Source organism: Acomys russatus, chromosome 20 (assembly GCF_903995435.1).
Source record: "Acomys russatus chromosome 20, mAcoRus1.1, whole genome shotgun sequence".
Taxonomy (NCBI): Eukaryota; Metazoa; Chordata; class Mammalia; order Rodentia; family Muridae; genus Acomys; species Acomys russatus.
The window spans coordinates 55,526,552-55,533,887 of NC_067156.1; the positions used below are offsets into that span (position 1 = coordinate 55,526,552).

General features: G+C 38.9%; 1 pseudogene; it reads left to right on the plus strand.

Moving 5' to 3' along the window:
- Positions 1–5,054: 5,054 nt before the first annotated feature.
- LOC127204289 (glyceraldehyde-3-phosphate dehydrogenase-like) lies at positions 5,055–6,136 on the plus strand (annotated as a pseudogene).
- The last annotated feature ends 1,200 nt before the right edge of the window (positions 6,137–7,336 follow it).

Genomic DNA, 7,336 nt, shown 5'->3' on the forward strand with positions numbered 1-7,336 from the left:
ACCCAGCCTTGGCATGCTGTCCTAGCCACAAGCTTCATTATCTCATGGTGTGAGCTCTGAGTGTAAGCTTGAGGGAACCCAGAGACCCAGTTGCCTTTCTTGCTTTCTCCAACCAGTGCTCTTCCTCCTGGTGGCTATTTGACCTCCCACATGCTGCCTTTGTTACCAGTGGCACAAAGCTCAATTGTAATACGTCTTTTTATTGGAGAAAGTCTACTTTTAGTCATCCCTTTGAAAGGTTATGGTCTTTTAAGTTCCTTCATTCAGTTCAATAATTGTCAGCAAGAATTATGTTGGAGACACGAGGGCTAAGACTGGATGTATATAATATATATAATGCCATCCTGCTCTTTTCTATACCTGAGCACATAGTCAGGAAAGAAAGCTCAGCCATAAAGTTGATATGTATCAGGAAGTACCAGGACTACACAGAGCAGACACCTAACCTAAGTCTGTCAGTAAGAATTTACTAGTCAGAAAAAACAAAAAGTAGTTCTTGGAGGGAAAGAGGGCAAAAGCAACCTGATTCTTGGGAGCTGATTGAAAACTGGAATCTGGCCTTGCAAGAGAAGTGACTGAGAACTCAGTGTAGACTCTGACGTGTATCCACTTGGATTGTTGGACAGGATACTGAGAACCATGAGTAAATGTTTGCGGGGTGTATGATGTGTGCGCATGAATGTGCGTTTATGATGCGTGCGTGTGTATGCTGTCATCCAACCCCTTTAAGGACAGTGTTAACCACTCTCTAGAGATGAGACAATGCAGTGACAGGATTGCAACTGGTTTGCTCATCAAAAAGCTTTAGATCGGTCAAGAAAGAGTTGCAGTTCACCGAGTCCTTGCTTCACTCCAGTGAATCATGTTTTCTGGTCTAAGCACTACTGACATCTGGGGCAGGATAGATGCTTACCTTGGTCACTGTAGGTCATTTAGTGGCATCTTTGGCCTCTGTTCACTAGGTGTCAATAACAACATTCCTCACTCCCTACTTAGGATACCCAAAATGTTCTCAGATACCAACAAATGTCCGAGAGCTCAATGTTGTGTACTAGTTCCAAGTTATTACACGAAATGACCCTATCTGTATACAAATCTTCTGAAAATGTAAATATCTATAGTTGTGATTATGCATATATAATGGTTTCATTTTTGGATGTAAATTTATGTTTTCACCCATTTGCCCCCCTCTCTTTGTAAAATTTAATTAATTAGAAAAAATATATTATATATTTGAAGAACATTTGGGAAATAAATCCATAAATACATCTCTTTGAGATCACTCAGTGAGTATCTTGAGGGGTTTTTTTTTGTTTTGTTTTTGTTTTTGTAAGCATATTGCCTTTTGCGTTTTCAAATAGAAATAACACTAGACAAACAACATTATTAGGAGCATTGTCTAGACAGGAATGATGGCCCACATCTTTAATCTCAGCACTTAGGAGGCAGTTCACAGCCAGCCTGTCTACCTAGCAAGTTCCAGGACAGCCATGGTTACATAGATTGACCCTGTCTCAGACAGACAGACAGAGAAGCATGTTCTATGCTATTATTTTGAAATAGCTTTAGAGACTATCACTCAAACATACATATATATATGTATAAATATGTATGTATGTATGTATGCATATATATGCCACATATAAATATATCAATCCTTATTTTTTAACATTTTTATTGTTTCTCTTTTAGGAGTACATTATTATGAGAGAGAGAGAGAGAGAGAGAGAGAGAGAGAGAGAGAGAGAGAGAGAGAGAGAGAGTGTGTGTGTTCATGTCTGTGTGCTCCTATGTGAACAGGTATATGTTCAAGCCAGAGATCAATGTTGGTTGTCTTTCTTGATTTCCCTCAGCCATTTCTTTTTGTTTGTTTGTTTGTTTGTTTGTTTGTTTGTTTGAGACAGAGTTTCACTGAACCCACAACTCACAGACTCATCTTGGTTGCCAGCACACTTCAGGGATCCTCCTGCATTCATCACACAGTGCTGTACTTCAGGCACTCATCTGCTACCTGGCTCTTTAAGTGTGTTCTTGGAATCTGAACTCAGGTCCCCATGTTCTCACAAGTACTTTCCTGGTGGAGTCATCTCTCCAGCCCAGTGCCTTTGCTGTAAGTGGTACATTGTTGGATATTAGTGGATATCTCAGGTTATTTCTGAAACACAAACCCCCTAAGTTGAGATGGTGGGTGAAATAAGCTTATTGTCACACTGTCATACTGAGTTACACTGTTGGCAGAGAAAGTGAAAGAAATTATGTCCCTAACCCTTACCAGCTAGAAGATGTTTGTTGTCACCTTTACCAATTTTGATATTTAAGTGTTTCAACTATGTTATGATTTAATTTGCTAATTTATATTGTAAGATATTTAGCTGTTTTGTAACTTGCTTGTATACATTGGAATTTTTGTAATTGAAAAAAAATCCCTAGGAATGTGAAATGTTTACTCAAATGCCATGTCATTTTTTTTCTCCCAAGTTTGTCCTTTCTTTTCATTGATAGCAATGTAATTGGTCTTTAAAATCAGTATAATGTCACAGTCCAAACAGTAATTGCATTGTGATTTTATATCAAATCCTGATGACTCCAAAACTTACTGGTGGGACTCTGGCATTGATGCTGAGCTGTCTCATCTGAGATTAGTGCTTTGCTAAGGTCTCTCAGTAGGATACTTTCGCCATAAAAGGCCCACCCACTTTAAATCAGTCCTATAGTGTTTGGTTACTGTTAGGTAGGATATATTTTCCGTTGTGTTTCCTAACTGGGTATTTTGCCATGTTCTCTCTTCTTTATTTCTAAATAGCATCTTGGTCCTTGCACACAGTGGGTATTTGAAGATCATGGAAGTTGTTTTTAATGTCTCTAAGTTTGCAAATTTTCATTTTAGGAACGGTTAATCTGTGGACAATTTGTGTGTGTGTATGTGTGTGTGTGTGTGTGTGTGTGTGTGTGTGTGTGTTAGGGATTGAGCTCAGGGCTTTGTTCATACTAGGCAAATGGTTTACCACTGAGCTACACCACCATGAGAATACTTTTTGAAGAAATCTGCCTAAATCCATATTCTTCATTTTCTTTTGTTTCATGTTGTAGGGCACTTATGTGTTATAATACATAGTACACTGATAAAAGCATATTTAAAAATAGAGCATACTGATACATTAAACTAAGTTCTTTGAACAATTTAATAAAATAAACACTAAAATAAAAATTAGAAAATGGAAATGAAAGTGTATGTACTATTCTGTAGTGTAAAGTGGCTCATTTAAACACTGATGACTGAAACTTAAGTAACTACTTATAAAATGATATAGGGTCTGAGTTGTGTGAAATTCAGAAGGTGGTAGAATATCGGCGTGTACTGTATTGAGGGGATGATTGATAGGTTAAAAACCAGAATTCGTTCAAGAAATCCATTTCATGAAGCTTCCTTTACTTATAGTTCTGCCTCGTAGAGAATTTCTGGTGCCTAGACCTGACATTTTTTATAATTAGCACAGTGGACACTTTATGTAAAGGACTGTGACTAAAGGGATTTCAGGAACTTGAAAGCAGTTTAGCCAGGCTAAGCGTTCCTTTTGCAATCTTTACACTCGTAAATTGCCTGGCATTTGAATCCTTTTACTCTTCGTGTGGAGAGGAAAGATACAGCAGCTTCAGGTCCCTACCATGGTACAGTTTTATGGTATTTATTGCCTCTCAGAGAAGGTGTTTTTAAATCACCAACAACCTACGTAACCTTGAATAAATCACTTTCTCTCTTTGGACTTGTTTCCTCACTCACTACAGGAGGCTAGAATCAATGCCAGTGCAATAAAACTACCTCTCCCTCCAAAATTCCAAAATTGTGTTGCTCAATCCCTACTAAGCATTCATACCCAGAAATTTATACTTTGCACCTTCAGAATAGATGAATTCATATATCCATATATCAAGTGGATGGGACTAGAGAGATAGCTCAGTGGTTAAGAGCACTGGCTGTTCTTCCAGAAGACCAGAGTTCAGTTCCCAGCACCTACATGGCAGCTCACAACTGTCTGTAACTCTAGTTCTAGGGAATCCGGCACCCTCACAGAGACAGGTGCAGGCAAAACACCAAGGCACATAAAATAAATATTAAATAAATTATTTTAAAAGGAAATATAAAGCAAGAGGTTAAAAATCTTAAAGTCTTCACTTCCCACTATGATTGATACAGTAGATGAGACAAGGCCATCGCTAAAACCTCTACCAAGCTGGACAATCAATCATTCCAGAGACCAGAAGATGGTCCTTGGCAGCTAGATAAGTCATATGATGGGGTCCATAATCCACTCTGCTGGAGGACAGATTTCCATCTACCCAGAAAACTAAGGATCCAGGCAATGGGTGGCATAAAATATTAAAAACAGGATCACCTCATTATAGAGCAGAAGAATACAATTTAAAAGAGAGACTAAGATGACCAACTTAAATCCAAGCATACTTTCCTTTGCAAATTGAATTACATTTTTACCCCCTGGTACTCAGCAGAGGTAGCAAAGTGGGGAGAGTTAGTCCTGGTCTTGTTCCCAGTCTTCAGGGAAAAGCTTTCAGCATTTCCCATTGGCCATGCCACTGACTGTGAGTTTTTCATGCATGGCCTTTGAAATCTGGAGAAAGCTGCTTTCTAACTCTAGCTATTTGAGTTCACAGACAGTAGTCTTTATGTATAAAACCCTATGGAATCCACAAGCACACCTGCTCAAGCTGAAAACAAGTTTCTCAAATTTACTAGATGCAAAATCAGCATGCAGAAGTCAGCCTTGCATCTCTATATTATCAACAAACAATATCAAAAGAAGAAATTAAGACAATTCTACTTCAAGTACCATCAAAAGGATAAACATTAATACTTGAGTAGAAGTTTTAGCCCAAGAGGTATAAGTCATATACAATGAAGGCTATAAAAAATCTGCTAGAAGAAACAAAGGAAAATGAAAATACCAGTCTGTGATGATGGATTAAAAGACATTATTAAGATAATAATACTCCCTGGGGTGATCCACAGATTTAATGAAATTCCTATCAAAATTTCAATGGCATTTTTACATAAACATGAAAGTCTGTACTATTGCTCTTTGCTCCTCCTGGGTTCCAGAAACAGCAACATCTTCCTGTGCAGATCCACTCTCATCCGCAGGGTAAATGGATTTTACCACATTGGGCTCCTGATTGTCAGAGATGCCTTCAATTATAGCAAAGTATACATTGTTGCCATCCATGACCCTTCCTTGACCTCAACTCCATGAGCTATATGTTCAAGTATGACTTTACCTATGGCAAGTTCAATGGCACAGTCAAGGTTCCTAAGGGCAGGAAGCTTGTCATCAATTGGAAGGCCATCTCCATCTTCCAGGAAAGAGATCCCACCAACACCATATGGGATAATTCTCGCACCCAGTCTGTGGTAGAGTATACTGGTGTATTCACTACTATAAAGAAGGAAGGGGCCCACTTCAAGGTTGGAGCCAAAAGTGTCATTATCTCTGTCCCTTCTGCTGATGCCACCATGTTCGTGGTGGGTGTGAACCACAAGAAGTATGACAACTCGCTCAAAATTGTCTACAATGCTTCCCGCAACACTAATTGCTTAGCCCCACTGGCCAAGGGAATCCATGACAACTTTGGCATTGTTGAAATTCTCTTGACCATCTATGCCATCACTGACACCCAGAAGAGTATGGAGTAAATGAGTATGGAGTGTAATGGTCATGGGGCTGCCCAAAACATCATCCCTGCATCCACTGGTGCTGCCAACCCTGTGGGTGAGGCCATCCCAGAGCGGAATGAGCATACTGGCATGGCCTTCTGTGTTCCTACCGCCAATGTTTCCTTCATGGATCTGTCATGTCACCTGGAGAAAGCTGCCAAGTACTATGACATCAAGAAGGTGGTGAAGCAGGCATCCAAGGGCCCACTAAAGGGCCTGCTGGGCTACACTAAGAACCAGGTTGTCTCCTGTGACTTTCATAGTGATGGCCACTTTTCCACTTTTGATGCTGGGGTTGACATTGTGTTCAATGATAACTTTTAAAAATGCATTTCCTGGTAGGACAATGAACACACATACAGCAACAGAGTGGTGGGCCTCATAGCCTACGTGGCCTTCAAGGAGTAAGAATCCCTGGACCACACACCTTAGTAAGAAGATGAGAGCAAGAGAGAGGCCTTTGGAGGCTGAGGAGTCCCTATCTCATCTCAGTGCCCAACATTGAGCACCTGTCCTCACAGTTTCCATCCAAGATTCCCAAAAGAAGAGGAGTGGTTTAGGTAGTCCTACTCTATTGAATACCATCAATACAATAAAATGCACTGCACCAAATAAAATAAAAAGACAGAAAGAAAAGAAAAAGGAATAAAGTTCATACTATCATTCATGTGGATTTTAAAAGGACCATGAATAGATTAAAAATAATTTTGAAAATAAAGACCCAAATTACAACATTCAGACTTCCCCAATCATAAATTCACTAAAGCTACTTTAATCAGAACAGCATGACACTTACACAAAGACTAACATAGAGACTAATGGAATGGCATAGAAGATTTAGAAACCCACCATCACAAGTAAGGTCAATTGTATTTCACCAAAGATTCAAAGCAAATAAACACAAAAAGGGTATTCCTTGAATAGGTGCAGCTGGGGAGACTGTGTAACTACATACAACCAAATGAAGTTGGCATCTATATTATGTAAACTTTAACTTAAAATGGAACATGACCAAAACTTGACAGCAAAATTAAGTCAAATTTATTGGCGCAGTCCATCATATGTCCTGAATGCTCTTTTAATGTGTATAAGTCTGAAGCAAAATCCTTGCATTTAATATAATCATAATGTATATTCTGGTTATGATTTGTCAAGTTTATTAATCTTCCCAAGGTCTGTACATCTGTTTTCTTTTTTATGGATTTTGTTGTTATCTAAATGATTTATTTGCTTGCCTCTTAATCTCTCTCTCTCTCAATCTCTCTCTCTCTCTCTCTCTCTCTCTCTCTCTCTCTCTCTCTCTCTCTCTCTCTAAGAATGGATAATTTTTAAAAATACAAGTTACCTAAAACCAATGCCAGAATAAATAAAGTATTGGCATATATATCTAATAATTATATTGGTGTCAAATCATTGAATGAAAAACAATCCATGTCTAGTTTATTTCCCTGGTGAGCGTGTCATATTCAAGGAAGGAATCATGTCAATCTTGCACATATCATGTAAGAAAGCAAAGAAAGATGATGAGACTCTGCCCATTTGTAGATCCTAGGAGCTGAGGAAAGCTGTACATGGAGTGGCACAGGCTTTCAGCCAGTTCCACTACCT